At 41.7% G+C, this 15,928-nt stretch overlaps 1 protein-coding gene across 2 annotated transcripts in view; it reads left to right on the top strand.

The window, feature by feature from the left end:
- The window catches only part of RORA (RAR related orphan receptor A), a 264,003-nt gene that overhangs the window by 23,435 nt on the left and 224,640 nt on the right, over positions 1-15,928 (top strand). The window contains exon 2 of one of the 2 annotated variants that reach the window (XM_033920445.1): positions 13,735-13,798. The exons of the other annotated variant lie outside the window; for it this stretch is intronic. The gene's annotated coding sequence lies outside the window, so the exon portion shown is untranslated. The remainder of the gene's footprint in view (positions 1-13,734; positions 13,799-15,928) is intronic. 2 annotated transcript variants of the gene reach the window in all.

Consider the following 15,928-nt stretch of genomic DNA (forward strand, 5'->3'; position numbering starts at 1 on the left):
TTAAAGATCCTTGTACAACCTTAAACCTGGGCAAGATAGTAAAACCCTGTTTGACCACATTATTCACATGAAAATCAAATAACAAAAATGATGCCCAAATACTTGAGGCACTATTGCTAAGTTTCTGGAATATTGTGTACAGTACTGGTCACCGTACCTCAAAAAGGACATGGCAATGCTGGAGGGAGTCCAGAGAAGAGCAACTAAACTGATTAAGGGTATGGAAAACCTTACATACACTGACAGACTGAAGAAGCTGGGGCTGTTCTCCCTGGAAAAGCGGAGACTCAGAGGAGATATGATAGAGACCTTCAAGATCCTGAGGGGCATCGAAAAGGTTGACAAGGACAGATTTTTCAATTTGAAAGAAACCACAAGAACAAGGGGACACTCGATGAAATTGAAGGGGGACAGGTTTAGAACAAACGCAAGGAAATTCTTTTTCACACAGAGGGTGGTGGACACATGGAACACCCTTCCGGAGGCCGTGATAGGAAATAGCACAGTACAGGGTTTCAAGGAAGACCTGGATAGGTTCCTAGAGGACAAAGGGATTGAGGGGTACAGATAAGAGCAGTGGAAGGTTTAGAGATAAGTGTAGAGGTAGGTATAAAATTAGTCAGGGACCGATGCTCAGGCAATATGCCTGATGGGCCACCGCGTGAGCGGACCGCTGGGCGGGATGGACCTCTGGTCTGCCCCGGCGGAGGCGACTACTTATGTTCTTATGTTCTCCCCAAAAGATTTACCACAGTAAAAGGAGGAGCATCCCACAGTAGATCTAACAAACAAAATATCATATCTAAGCTGATAGAATATGATGTAAAATTTTAAATTTATGGTAATCCGGAACAATAACGCATATATATCACAATTCTTCACAATATTCTGGTTTTTATATCTTTTGGCCTCAGCCCCACCACTCCACCGCTAATATAAATTTATAGTGTGAAGAATTATGTGGACCTTCGTCATTGACCATAAATTAATTAATTTATTCATTGTTTCTTAACTTGGATAGCAATAAATAACCCTTCATAAATTAAACTCTTAGGGCCTCTTCTATTAAACTGTGCTAGCAGTTTTCTAGCACAGGGAGCCGCGCTGAATGGCCCATGCTGCTCCCGACGCTCATAGAGTTCCTATGAGCGTCGGGAGCAGCGCTGGCCATTCAATGCGGCTCTTTGCGCTAAAAACTGCTAGCGCAGTTTAATAGAAGAGGGGGCTAATGTATTAAAGATTAAAACTTTAAAGACTTTCAGCCACTTATCTTAACAGCTGACATGACCCAGGAGAAATTGACCTGACATGTTTTGCACAACTGTGCTTCATCAAGGGTCCCCATAAAATAATAGAAGAAAACATGGAGATCAATTCTTACCCCATGCTTAACTTATTATTTATGTTCACAAAGTGCATTAAATATATTATTCTTGCCGTGGCTGGTATTGTCATCTGACAGAGGAGACCCCATAGACATCATATACCTAGATTTCCAAAAAGCCTTTGACAAGGTGCCTCATGAACGTCTACTCCGGAAACTGAAGAACCATGGGGTGGACGGAGGCGTACATAGATGGATCAGAAACTGGTTGGCGGGTAGGAAACAGAGGGTAGAGGTGAAGGGCCACTACTCGGACTGGAGGAAGGTCACGAGTACTGTTCCGCAGGGCTCGGTGCTCAAGCCGCTGCTATTTAATATATTCATAAATGATCTAGAAACAAGGACGAAGTGTGAGATAATAAAATTTGCGGACGACGCCAAACTATTTAGTGGAGCTCGGACTAAAGAGGACTGCAAAGTATTGCAAAGGGACTTGAACAAACTAGGGGAATGGGTGACGAGATGGCAGTTGAAGTTCAACGTTGAGAAATGTAAAGTATTGCATGTGGGAAGCAGAAACCCGAGATACAACTATACGTTGGGAGGGATGTTATTGAAAGGGACTTGGGAGTAATGGTGGACATGACAATGAAGCCGACAGCACAGTGCTCAGCGGCTGCTAAGAGAGCAAATAGAATGCTAGGTATAATCAAGAAGGGTATTACAACCAGAACGAAAGAAGTTATCCTGCCGTTGTATCCGGCGATGGTGTGTCCGCATCTAGAGTACTGCATCCAATATTGTTTGCTGTACCTTAAGAAGGATATGGCGTTACTCGAGAGGGTTCAAAGGAGAGCAACACGTCTGATAAAAGGGATGGAAAACCTTTCATACGCTGAGAGATTAGAGAAACTGGGTCTCTTTTCCCTGGAGAAGAGGAGACTTAGAGGGGATATGATAGAGACTTACAAGATCATGAAGGGCATAGAGAGAGTAGAGAGGGACAGATTCTTCAAACTTTCAAAAAATAAAAGAACTAGAGGGCATTTGGAAAGGTTGAAAGGAAACAGATTCAGAACAAATGCTAGGAAGTTCTTCTTTACCCAAAGTGTGGTGGACATCTGGAATGCGCTCCCAGAGGACGTAATAGGGCAGAGTACGGTACTGGGGTTTGAGAAAGGATTGGACATTTTCCTGCTGGAATAGGAGATAGAAGGGTATATATAAAGGATTACTGCACAGGTCCTGGACCTGTTGGGCTGCTGCGTGAGCGGACTGCGGGGCACGATGGACCTGAGGTCTGACCCAGCGGAGGCATTGCTTATGTTCTTATGACTAACAAGCAGTTTAAGCAAGCAAGATGGCGCCGGTGTCTTTTTAAAAAATTTTTTTTATATACAACGCTATCAGCTGATTTTCCCTGCATCCTATTGGGTGAGACCTAGCCAATCAATGACACCCACTCTATTTCAGCATTCATACCCCACGGTTCAAAGGTATCAATTTTATATAGAAACATAGAAGATAACGGCAGAAAAGGGCTACAGCCCATCAAGTCTGCCCACTCTGCTTACCCACCCCCTGTCTATGCCCTAATGACCCAATTTCCTTATCTTGACCCTCGTAGGGATCCCACATGGGTATCCCATTTATTCTTAAAGTCTGGCATGCTGTCTGCCTCGATCACCTGCACTGGAAGCTTGTTCCAATGATCAACCACTCTCTCTGTGAAGAAATACTTTCTGGTGTCGCCATGAAATTTTCCGCCCCCGAGTTTGAGCGGGTGGCCGAGGGTCCCTTGAGAAAGAAAATATCATCTTCCACTTCGACACGTCCCGTGAGGTACTTAAATGTTTCGATCATGTCTCCCCTCTCCCTACGTTCCTCGAGAGTGTAGAGCTGCAATTTGTTCAGTCTCTCTTCGTACGAGAGACCCTTGAGCCCCGAGATCATCCTGGTGGCCGTCCGCTGAACCGATTCAATTCTGCGCACATCTTTACTGTAATGTGGCCTCCAGAATTGCACACAGTACTCCAGATGAGGTCTCACCATGGCCCTGTACAACGGCATTATGACTTCAGGCTGACAAAACTTCTATTGATACAATATCTGCCTTGCCTTAGATGAAGCCTTCTCCACTTGATTGGCAGTTTTCATGTCTGCAATAATGATTACTCCTAAATCTCATTCTGCTGAAGTCCTAGTTAAAGTTTCTCCGTTCAAGAAATACGTCTTGCATGGATTTCCGCTTCCGAGGTGCATGACCTTACATTTCTTAGCATTGAAGCCTAGCTGCCAGATTGAGGACCAACTTTCCAATGTAAGCAAGTCCTGCGCCATATAATTCTGTAAACTGCATTCACTTACTATATTACATAGTTTGGCGTCATCGGCGAATAGTGTTATTTTACCTTGAAGCCCTTGAGTCAGATCCCCTATGAATATGTTGAAAAGGAGTAGATCCAGGACCGAGTCCTGCGGCACTCCACTGGTCACCTCCGATGTTTTAGAGAGGGTACCATTAACCACCACCCTCTGAAGTCTGCCACTCAGCCAATCATTGACCCATGCAGTTAGTGTCTCTCCTAACCCCATCGATTCCATCTTGCTTAGCAGCCTGCGGTGTGGGACACTGTCAAAAGCTTTACTGAAGTCCAGGCACACGACGTCCAAAGACTCTCCCAAGTCCAACTTTCTTGTTACCCAGTCAAAGAAGCTGATGAGATTGGATTGGCAGGACCTACCCTTGGTGAATCCATGCTGACTGGGATCCTGAAGATTCCCTTCATTCAAGATCGTGTCCAATTTGCTTTTAATTAGTGTTTCCATGAGTTTGCACACTATTGATGTGAGACTCACCGGTCTATAATTCGCAGCCTCTGCCCTGCAACCCTTTTTATGCAGAGGAACGACATTAGCTAATTTCCAGTCCAGGGGAACTTTCCCCTTACTTAGGGAAAGATTGAATAGCTCAGCCAACGGTTTCGCCAGGACATCGCTCAATTCTCTGAGCACTCTTGGGTGCAAATTGTCTGGTCCCATGGCTTTGTTCACCTTGAGTCTTGCCAGTTCACTGTAAACTTCACCTGGTGTGAACTCAAAATTCTGAAACGGGTCTTCTGTGCTTTGTGTTGCCTTCAACTGCAGACCGTGTCCCGGTGCCTCACAGGTGAAGACTGAGCAGAAGTATTCATTCAGTAGTTCGGCTTTATCGGAATCTGCTTCCACGTAACTTCCGTCCGGCCTTCTAAGGCGTACTATCCCGCCTGTGTTCCTTTTTCTGTCACTAATATACCTGAAGAAGGATTTGTCCCCCTTTTTAATGTTTTTTGCCAGAATTTCTTCCACTCGAAGTTTTGCCTCCCTAACTGCCATTTTGACCGCTGTAGACCTGGTCCTATATTCTACCTTTGCCTCTCTTTTCTTTGTGCGCTTGATATACTGTTCTTTTTCATTAAGAATATTTCCCATATTACCACCCCCCCCCCACCCTTGTTCTATCATATCTGTGACACGCCACCGTAGTTCCTCAAAACTATGATTTTTTTAACATTCAGTGTTGTACCGTGGGGGCCTGTAAGATATTATTAGTAAACCGTGATTTAAGCTCATTCTGTTGGACTTTCACTGCTCTACTTGTGTGACCCACATATACCAGATTGCACAGACATATTATAGCTTAAACCACATGACTGCTATTACAGTCTGTGGTACCATCTGATTTTAAGTTGAGACACATGGAATGGTCAACTATTCTTATACAGCTGTAAGACATGTTTAAGTTAGTTAAGTCAATTGAATCTCAATAAGTATAATGATAAAAGATTGGCCTATGTGCACACATTTATGTTAAAAGAATGAATTCACTCTAGCAATGAACTGTCATAAATATTGACATTGACAAAATCGGAGACAGGGAAGAGCCTTGAGGTAGACCAGAAGGCAAATTACACACAAGGTTCATGAAAATCCTGCACAACTGAAAAGGTCTGAATTTTATTTATTTATTTTTTAAATTTTGAACAATAACAACACAACTCCCTGAGTCCCCTAATTTTGCAGGGTTTATGGAATCAAAAGCTGATTTAATATCTAAAGAAGCAATTAGAACTACTTCTCCTTTATCCAAACCCCTCTAAATTCATTTAACAAGTCTATCATGGTCGTTTCGGTACCTCCTCAGATTTATAATGTTGGTTTTAGAGGAGATAACCAGCTGTAGTGATATTTATTCAGAATGAAACAGTAAAGAAAGTTTTAATAAACATAAATATAAACAGACCACTTAATTTGAGATGGTTGCCATCACCTTCCATATTTTTTAAAAAGGGGTGGTTTAATAAACTTTCGAAACAAATGGGAATAGCAATTACCGTATGTTTCCAATTAGGATCTAAGGCCCTGATTCTGTATAGGACGTCCGGGAGGGTTGTCCTATACAGAATCGGGCCTACAGTAACCCCGATTGTGTAACTGGCATCCATGTTACAGACACCGATTAGAGAATCGGGTTAGAGTAGACGCGGTCACTACACTTATCGCGGCAAGGGATCTCCCTGCCGCAATAAGTATAGTGGCCGCCTGTCCGATCGCTGTAAGGAGGGTACCAAACCCCTCCTGCCAGAAGGCTGCCTCCCCCCAACACTGCCAATCGCCAGCAGGAGGGTGCCCAACCCCTCCTACCCGGAAGGCTGCCCCCCTCGAAACTCTTGATCGCCGGCAGGAGGGTGCCCAACCCCTCCTGCCAGAACACCTCCTCACCAAAAAAAAAACTCCCGATCGACGGCAGGAGGGTGCCTAACCCCTCCTGCCGGAAAGACGCACCTCCTCCAGACCCCCTACGCTAATGACCCCCCCTCCCGCGCTACCACCCCTCTAACCCAACTAACCTCCCCCCAACTACCTCTAAAGTGTTGGCCGGACGGATGGGTCTTGCTGCCGTCCAGACAGCAGATCCGCCTTGTTGAAATGAGGCGGACCTGGCCCATCCCCGCTAAGTCTAAGGCCTGATTGGCCCAGGCTCTAGAAACCTGGACCAAACAGGCCTTAGGCATAGCAGGTCCACCCATCCCCACTAACCCTAAGGCCTGATTGGCCCAGTAGGACCATTTACAGCCTCCTGAATTCTTCAAGTAATACGAGACTTCATTACATATACCATTCTGACCTCATGTACAACTTTTTAAAAATTAATTCCCTTATTTTCTTACTCCTGTTAAATCTACGAGTATGCCACATCTTTGCTTACACCCTGTTCTTACTATTAAAATGCTTTATCGCTTATTGTGTTGACATTGTAATGTAGCATACTATGCCATCTTTTGTATTGTAATTTGAATATGTTTATTTCTGTAATTGTCTGTCTATTGCTTTTGCTTGACTTATTCTTGCTGTTCACCACCTTGAGTGAATAACCTCAAACAGGCAATAAATCGTAATAAAATAACTGGGATCATCAGGCATCTGAATGTTAACCCAGGACCTGCAATAAAAAGTAGTGGAAATAACCCCTTCTTGATGCAACATTACTTTTGGGCTGACTACACATTAAAATAACCACATTATAGTGTAAGAATCCAAAAACACAATGCTTTTTTTTTTTTTTTTGTCGAAGGGCCCCTACATTTTTACCTTTCTGTCAGTAGTTTAAGAGCCAAAATTTTATTTTATTGAAAATGCATTGCAAAGTATAAAAATATGAAATACAGCAGTGATTCCTAAACCTGTCCTGGGGATCCCCAGTCAGTTGGGTTTTCAAGATATCCCTAATGAACATGCATGAGAGAAATTTGCATGCCTGCTTATCTATTTTGTAGGCAGATTTCTCTCTGGCATATTCATTAGGGATATCTTGAAAACCCATTTGGCTGGGGTCTCCCAGGACAGGTTTAAGAACCGCTGAAATACAGTATTCTCATATATTCCCTATGAGCTTGCTCAGTTAACTAAATTTCTCCTAATAAATACAAGATCTTCTTGTGATATCCTTTCCCCAGTTTGGTACCTTGATTGCTTAAGGAATAAGAATTGTTAGGCTACTTGTTTTTCTTGTCTTTATGATAAAGATTTTCTTTTAATTTAAGGGTCACTTTTACAAAACCACAGTAAAGATTCTCCTGCAGCAAATGCACCACCCAGAGGAATTCAATGGACATAAGTTAATTTGCCATGGAAGAATCACTACCGTGGCTTTGTAAAAGGAGCCCTAAGAATTTTATCTCCTCATTTATTGACTGTAGACAACAAATATTTTTATCTCTCTCTTTTTTACAGATTTTGTTTGATTTAATGCTGTTTTCATACAACTGGTTTAGTTTAACATTAAGGGGTCCTTTTATTAAGGTACACTAACTGATTCGGTGCATGCTAAATGCTAAGGCATCCATTATATTCTATGGTCGACTTAGCATTTAGCGTGCGCTAAATCAGTGCGCCTTAATAAAAGGACCCCTAAATATGAATAAAAAAATTGAACTAGGCAGAATAACTTGGGAAACCCTTGCCAGTGATTTCAGTGCAGTATACTCCTAATTAATTTTTGCTTATTTCACTTTTATATGTTCGAGTTTGATGTTACCTTTGCAGTCCTCCTGAAAAAGAATGGTCTTCTTGTTCTGTGAAATGGAACTCACAAAAATTGGCTACTTTTTTATTTTCATGCCTCACTCTAGTGATTTGCTTAAATATAGGCAAAAAAGTGATCAGACTAATTAGAAAAATAGCAAACAATGAAAATGATTCAGTGCTGCACAGAATACTTGGCAGGTTTATGGTTCTAGGCTTATACAGTGATCCCTAACCCTGCTTCTTAAATTTGAGAGAAATTTTAAATAAGTCAAGATTCCTCAACATTTCTTCAGATGTTCCAAACGCTTTCTGTCTCTGATGCGGAGATGCGTTTTGGCGTCCCATCTAAAGTTCGATCGAACATGTTACACCCTGAGGCAGCAAACTTGTGAAACGCTGGCCACCATTGGTGTACCGATCAAACAGAAGATAAGTGGAAAAATTATTATATTTTTTCTTCTATCTTTAAGCACATATAAACAGCACCGTATAGGACTTTTATCTGTCTGCAATGATACAGAGGTTTTTTGCCAGTGAGGTTATCGCCTAACCACCTGTGGTGGTGGGAGAGCCTCAGTCTGAAGCTTTTTCCTCTGTTTTTTAAACTGCACACTGTGATTAAGCCTGAATGGTGCTGTGGGTATCCACCAGACACCTTATATCTTTTTTGTGAAAGTGTTTATCAGATCCATCGAGTTTTCATAATATCTGAGTTTTTTTGTCCAAATGCTTTCTGTGACAGAAAATGTATTTAGTCAAACATGTTTTATGTATGTTGGATTTCAGTTGAAAGTAAGAACCATTTAGCCAACTAATGGAATTCTTAAACTCTTAAATTACATATCCTGGGCTGTACTGTATTCCTTGTTACCCAGTATGGAATATTCTTTGAATAGGATTCTTCTCTGATTTTTGTAAGTTATCTAGTGAAGATGGAGGAAATTGGGGGTATGATGTGCATTTTTCTTTACTTTTCACATGGGGAGATAGAGGCTTGCAAGCTACAGAATTAATACGTTCTGTTCCTGGAAGCAGATAATCTCTTGATAATTCTCAGTGATAGTAATTAAATGACCCATCAAGAAAGAATTTTAAAACCTTTTGTTTTGCAGAATACAGTTTATATTCTCACTGACAGATTTAAATGGTAAAAAAGCATTTCAGAGCACAGTTTGAGTTTCTGATGCTCTGTCTTGGTGAGGCTTTCCTAGATGATAGATGAACCTCAGGAGAAACACACACTAAAGAGCAGAAACACTTTTTAAATCAGTATTTTGTTCATCTATCTGTGACATGGATGTTGAGTGGGAGGAGTACTATTAGCAATACAGATATGCAAATTGAAAGCACAAGTGGTATATCTGTCTATTTAGCTGCTGGAGATCAACACTGGAGAAAAGAGGCTCATATCTCCGGATGTTTAATATCAACCCAGAGTGGTCTGGTAGGGGCTCTCTTTTCAGAATACTATACTGGAGTGGCCTGGAAGAGCTTCTGCAGAGAAGCCAAAGAAAGGGAGGTGGGCCAGGAGAAACAGTATGAAGGAGGAAGGAAAGGATTTGGAAAATGAGAGAAGGAATAGAGATGGGGGATCCCACCATAGCCATATACAGTCTCTCACATTTGTACATGTGCGCATACCTCTACCACATCTGCCAAATACCGTATTTTTCGCTCCATAAGACACACTTTTTTCCCCAAAAAAGTGGGTGGAAATAAGGGTGCAGAGCCTGGCAGGGAGAATTTGGTACAGAATGTGTTTTTTTTTTTTCTTGTTTTCTTCCTTTAAATCTAGGGTGCATCTTATGGATCAAAAAATACGGTATATAAGTTCATTTTTCACAGTTTCCAGATTGAGGCATTTATAGATTCAACAGATTTTCTGGCCCAGTTCCATCATTTGTAAACTGCACATAAAACTTGTCTTTCGGATAAGCAGTGGTTTGTGCTTTAAAGAATTAAAATGCTTTATGAAATAGAAGTTCTGTCACTCTTGTGGGTATTCTTTGATTTGATTTTATAGATCATATGTATACAACTTTAATGAATAAAATATGTTGCCTTTAGAAAACAAAATGGATAGAAATGTTTTAGGATCTAACTATTCCTATAAAACTATCAGAGGCAATTTTGTATGATTATGAAAGATTCATTCTAAGTTTTGGGCTCTCTAGCATTTTTGGTCCTGCATCTGTAAATTGCAGGCAATCGGCAAGAGAGTCTAACTTCCTTACCTTTAGGAAACAAGTAACAATAGGTAATCTCATCTGTATCAAAATGATGCAGTATGTAGCACATGATGGAAGTTGAATGATATAGGTCACTGTGACAAATTTCAAAAGTATTAAAAAAAAAAAAAAAAAAAAGGTAAAAGCTAAAGCACTAACTGAAAGAAAAGTATTTTCATTCACTCTGTTGATAAAGCAGACAATTCCAGCAGTGGCAAATGTGTAATCACTTATGGCCTAACTCAGATTTCACTGCTCTTACCATACAGAGTGGCATTTTCCATCATATAAAGTTTAGTCAGTTAGATTGGCCAGTTTGATTTTTCTCTCCTGACATTTACATCACTTCATTGACCAGCATGGTGTTGAATTCAGCTTCTAGAGCAGCAGTCTCAAACTCGCAGCCCCCCGGGTGCTATTTTGTAGCCCGCGGTCGTATACCCGATCTCGCACTCTGGGCAGGAAGAGAGGTGCCGGCGTGAGCTGACTTTCAACTTCCTGCAGCTGTTGCGTATCCTGGGACTCCTGCCTTCGCGTATCTGCCGGATGGGCAAATGCAGGAGTCCTGGCATACGCAAAGGCAGCAAGAAGTTGCAAGTCAGCTGATGCCGACGCCTCTCTTTCTGTCCAGTGTGCGAGATATGTACAAGACCGTGACTGAAAAATAAGTATTGCTGGACAGTGGAGAAGGGGAGGAAGGAAGGGAGAAGGGATACTGCTGGACAGGGAGAGCAGGGAAGGGAGAAGGGGTACTGCTGAACAAGAGGGAAGTAAAAGGACGGGAGAAGAAGTGCTGCTGGACTTGGCAGAAAGGGAGGGAAAGGAAAGGTGCTACACACTGGAGAGGAGGGTGATATGGTGCATGGGGAGCAAGCATGTTGGGTTGGGGGATGGGAAGGAGGGATGCCACTGAGGGAAGAGGCAAGGACAGAGAGAGAAAGCGTGCAGGAGGCAGAAAGTGTTGGACTCATGGAGAGGGCAAGATGGATGGGGAGGACAGAAATGTGGGAAGGAGAAATGTTACACAGGTGGAGAGGGCAGAGAGTGAAAAGTTGGACTCATGGAGGGAGAGAGAAAGAGAGAGATGTTTGGTTGAGGGAAGGAGGACCAGAGGAGAAAAATGTTGGACTGGTGGAAAGGAGGGAGAAATGTTGGACTGGGGGGGGGGGGTCAAAAAGGAGGAATGGAAGGGAGATGGACTTCAGGGAGCAGAAAGGAGGAAGGGAAAGAGAAATGTTACACTGGAAGGGAAGGAGAGAGATGTCAGACCATGGAAATAGGGAGGGAAGGAGAGAGAGATAGGAAGGGAAGGTAAGACAAAGAAACGTAGATTTTGAGAAGAAAGCAGAAAAATTGAGTGTTAAGTTAATGCCAAAGATGGATGCAAGTTTGATCCAAACCTACCAGGGATTTTAAATTACAGACCACTTGAGGGGGCAATACTTTCAAAATAGAACAAAACATAAAAGACCCCCCTCTCATCAATACTGGGCAGGTTTCTCAAATAATATCATCATATAACATATAAAGGCTTTTAAATATTTAAATGTGCTCATAAGCTCTTCAGCAAAGCGCCACAGCAGCGGTACAATGTCGCTGGAAAGACGACACATTTTGACTGACACATTTTGATTACTGAATTGAAAATAAAATCATTTTTCCTACCTTTGTTGTCTAATGATTTCTTTCTTTCTTTCTTTCTTTCTTTTTTCTCCTTTCTCCTTTCTCTCTTTCTCTCTTTCTCTCTTTCTCTCTTTTTTCTTTTTTCATCTTCTTTCTTCTTTCTTCCTTCTTCTTTCTTTTTTCTTTTTTCTTTTTTCTCTTTTCTTTTTTCTCCTTTCTTTTTTCTCTCTTTCTCCTTTCTTCCTTTCTTCCTTCCTTCCTTCCTTCCTTCCTTTCTTCCTTTCTTTCTTCCCTCCTTCCTTCCTTTCTTCCCTCCCTCCTTCCTTCCTTCCCTCCCTCCTTCCTTCCTTCCTTCCCTCCTTCCTTCCTATGTTCCCCTCACTGGCTTGGTCATATCTCTCCCCAAACTCAGGCCCAACAATTGTCCCTCCCTCCTATGTTCCCCTCACTGCTTTGGTCATCTCCCCCCTCCCAATTCAGGCCCAACAATTGTCCCTTTCTCCTTCCATCTCTCCTATGTTCCCCTCACTGCCTTCCAGCCTGTCCTCTTCCGCCCCCCACCCCACAAGCCTGCCCCACTGCTGCCACTATGAGACCACGTCCACAACGCAGCAGGGGGGGAGATGACTCCTGTCTAAAGCACTGAGAGCGAGGGATGAACAGGGACCCAGCGGCACTTCACTGCCTACAGCGGCTTTTCACCCCCTACGACCGAACAAATTGCTGGGAGGGGCCAGGTGGTTGCAGCGATTGCACGCCGCCGGCCCAGAAGCCTTACCCCCGATGTCAATTCTGACATCGGAGAGAAGGTCCAAGCCAGCCATTGGGTAGCCCGGACCTTCAGTCTGTCATCAGAATTGACATCAGGGGTAAGACTTCTGGGCCGGCGGCGTGCAATCGCTGCACTTGCCTTGCCTATCCCTTTATCTATTTATGGTGGCAAGGAGCAGCGGCAGGAGCAGAGAGTGTCCTTTCCTCTACTTGCAGGAGCCACCAGTAGCAGCAGCGGCGGCAGCGGGCGATGGGCAGGTGCCGATCTAAATAAGATAATGGGTAGGGGTGTTGGGTATTCACTCCATAAGACGCACCCTTTTTTCCACCCTCATTTTTTGGGAAAAAAGTGTGTCTTATGGAGCGAAAAATACGGCAACTTTTTTTTGTGCAGCCATCCAAGTACCTACAAATCCAAAATGTGGCCCTGCAAAGGGTTTGAGTTTGAGACCCTTCTCTAGAGGAAATGACTGTCTGTAGATCTTAAAGCCCAGCCATTTTAAATATTTTTGTTATGTTAAAATATTAGTGACTGCTAATTCTTTTCTTGATACATTTCCAGGAAAGTATGTTCCTCATCCAGAAATATTTTTTTTTCTCTAGTTCTTTGATATATACTTTTGGGTTTATCTCTTCCTTTAATTTTAAGAATGTCCTATTCCTTCAGGATTCAAAGCTGCCACACATCTTTCTCTTGTTTCCATCCAACTGTAATACTTGTATTTACTAAAATTCTCTACAGTCTCTGTTGCAAGAGGAGCATGGCTACAAATTGGGACAACTCAGAGGAATCTACTGTTAAGATACACACACATTAAATTCTTCTGAAATTCTTGAATTGAATTTCATACTAATATTGAGGGATATGGATATGAAAGAATCAGCTGATTGATAGAATTTGAATAGCAGAGGGTCATTGTGTGCCTCACCCATATTTGACTAAATTTTAATAGGTTTATAGCTATTATACTAGATGGATATCTCTTATTTTGGATCCCACTGGTGTGTTGGGGTTTTTTTTTGCACATATTGCTTATATGAAGGCGTATTATACCAAAAAGGAAAAAAATCCAGTTTTTGCAAATAGTTGATTCAGTATCTCCCAGGAACTGAATAAAAATCTTGAAGTAGACATTTTGAATAGAACAGTACAACCTAATATTTCTCCAAGTTCAATTCCATAGTCTACTAATCAGGTTGATATTTCTTCATTGATTACAGAACTGCTTTACCTGTGCCTGAATTTTTATGCCTCTGAGGGGCCATTTTATTTAAGGGAGAATTTGTGAGTATTCACTTTTTCTAATTGGCATAATTACCATAGTTGTACCTGACGTCTGTGAATTGGATGTTAAATTAATAACTAATGTGTGTAATTATCCTTTGATGCTGCTGAAGAAAGGGGCTGCATGCTGTCATGTTTATAAAACATGGTAGGCTTTGTGACTGCACCATAATTAGCTCTGCTGCTCTAGCAGTCTCAGCTTTTAAAAAAAAAAATCCTTTTAATGTGTTTCCATGTTCTTTAAATTTTTGCTCTCTTCTAGAAAATAAGCAAGGTTCACTGTACCAAACAGAGATTAGTTGCTGATGCAGGATTAAAGAGCTGAAAGCGAACTGAAGATTGGGACTTTTGAGCATTTTATCAACTGTGAGGCATAGAAACAGACTGAGCAAGATCCTATGCTAAGTTAACAAGTCATTTAGACCCCCCTTTTACAAAGCTGATTACTGCAGCAGTCTATGGTAATCACACTGAAGCCCATTGGGAATTAATGGGCTTCCGTGCCATTGCCGCCCAGCAGCCGCCAGCACAGTTTTGTAAAAAAAAAAAAAAGGGAGGGTGTTTAGTATGTAATTTTAAATTTTATTTTGTTTTTAGCTTATAAGTGCTGCATTTCTTTCTCCATCAGAAAATTTAAAAATTTTAGGTGTGCAGGCTATAATGCAATAATGATTTTCATTTAACTGTTTCTCCTTGAAATAGGTACACTGCCAAAAATATGTTAAATTTTTTTCTTGTTATAATATCATATAGCATTTCATGCATTGAATCTTGCAAGCACAAAAATTGCATATAAGTCATTCTGGGTCAGACTAGTGCTTCTCCAAGCCCAGTATCAGCTTTCAAAATGATCTCTGTAGGATCCGGTGCAGTAGTCTCAAACTCAAACCCTTTGCAGGACCACATTTTGGATATGTACTTGAAGGGCTGCAGAAAAATAGTTAACATCTTATTAAAGAAATGACAATTTTGCATGAGGTAAAACTCTTTATAGTTTATAAATATTTCCTTTTTGGCTAACTCTTAATAATAATATTGTCATAATCAAGAAACTGTTTTATTTTACTTTTGTGATTATGATAAACATACCGAGAGCCTCAAAATAGTACCTGGTGGGCTGCAAGTTTGAGACCACTGATCTGGTGGGTTCTCTAAGTAAGCTGATTGATCATTTCCTGTTGACTCTTGGCAGCAAGAACTCATTCTCTTTATATGGGGAAGGGGTAAAACGCGGACCTCACAAACCTGATGGACCTCGCGGATCTAAACCCGCACGGCCTTAAAAATCTGAGGTCCGTGTCTGTGCCATTTGTAGTTTCTGTCTCTGACAGACCTCGATGAGATTTTAGCACTGACGGATCCGTCTCAGCATAGGGAGGGAAAAGTATTAGATCTGTCAGCGCTAAAATCTCATCGAGGTCTGTCAGAGACAGAGACTAGTGCTGGAGCAGCAGAGCAGAGGCCAAGAGAGCGGGGACATAGGTTTCGGACATGCGTTATGGAAAAGAAGTCTCCAAACTACAAGTGGCACGGACACGGACCTCAGATTTTTAAGGCCGTGCGGGTTTAGATCCGTGAGGTCCGCGCTTACCCCTTCCCTCTTTATATCTGTGTGTCTGATAGAAGCTAATTGAGCTGTTTTAAATAAATTTGTACAAACCTTTTTAAACCTAGCTATATTAGCCTTGACCATGTCTTTCAGCAACAAATTCTACAGATTGTTGGGTGAAAAATTACTTTTTCTTAAATTTCTTTTATGTAACTGTTCTACCAGTTAATTGATTGTACTCTAGTCTGAGTACAATTTCACAGAGTAATTGTTCTTTTTTTACCTGTCCTACCACATTCCATCATTTTTATGAACTTCTATCATATCCATTTTGAGATGGCTTTTCTCTAAGCTGAAGTCTAGAGAATGACATGGGGGAAAACTTTGTCCTCGCCCCGTCTCCATCCATACAAGCCTCAGTACTCCAATATTTAGCTTATCCCTTCCTTATAAATCAAAGTTCTGGCTTCTGAACTAGAGAAAGAGATGTTCAGCTGGCAGGGCTTTGTTTATAAACTTTTATCAACACAACTAATATACTACTTTATCCTAAAGCAAAAAAAAAAAATAGAATTTTTTTT

Source organism: Geotrypetes seraphini, chromosome 14 (genome assembly GCF_902459505.1).
Source record: "Geotrypetes seraphini chromosome 14, aGeoSer1.1, whole genome shotgun sequence".
NCBI lineage: Eukaryota > Metazoa > Chordata > Amphibia > Gymnophiona > Dermophiidae > Geotrypetes > Geotrypetes seraphini.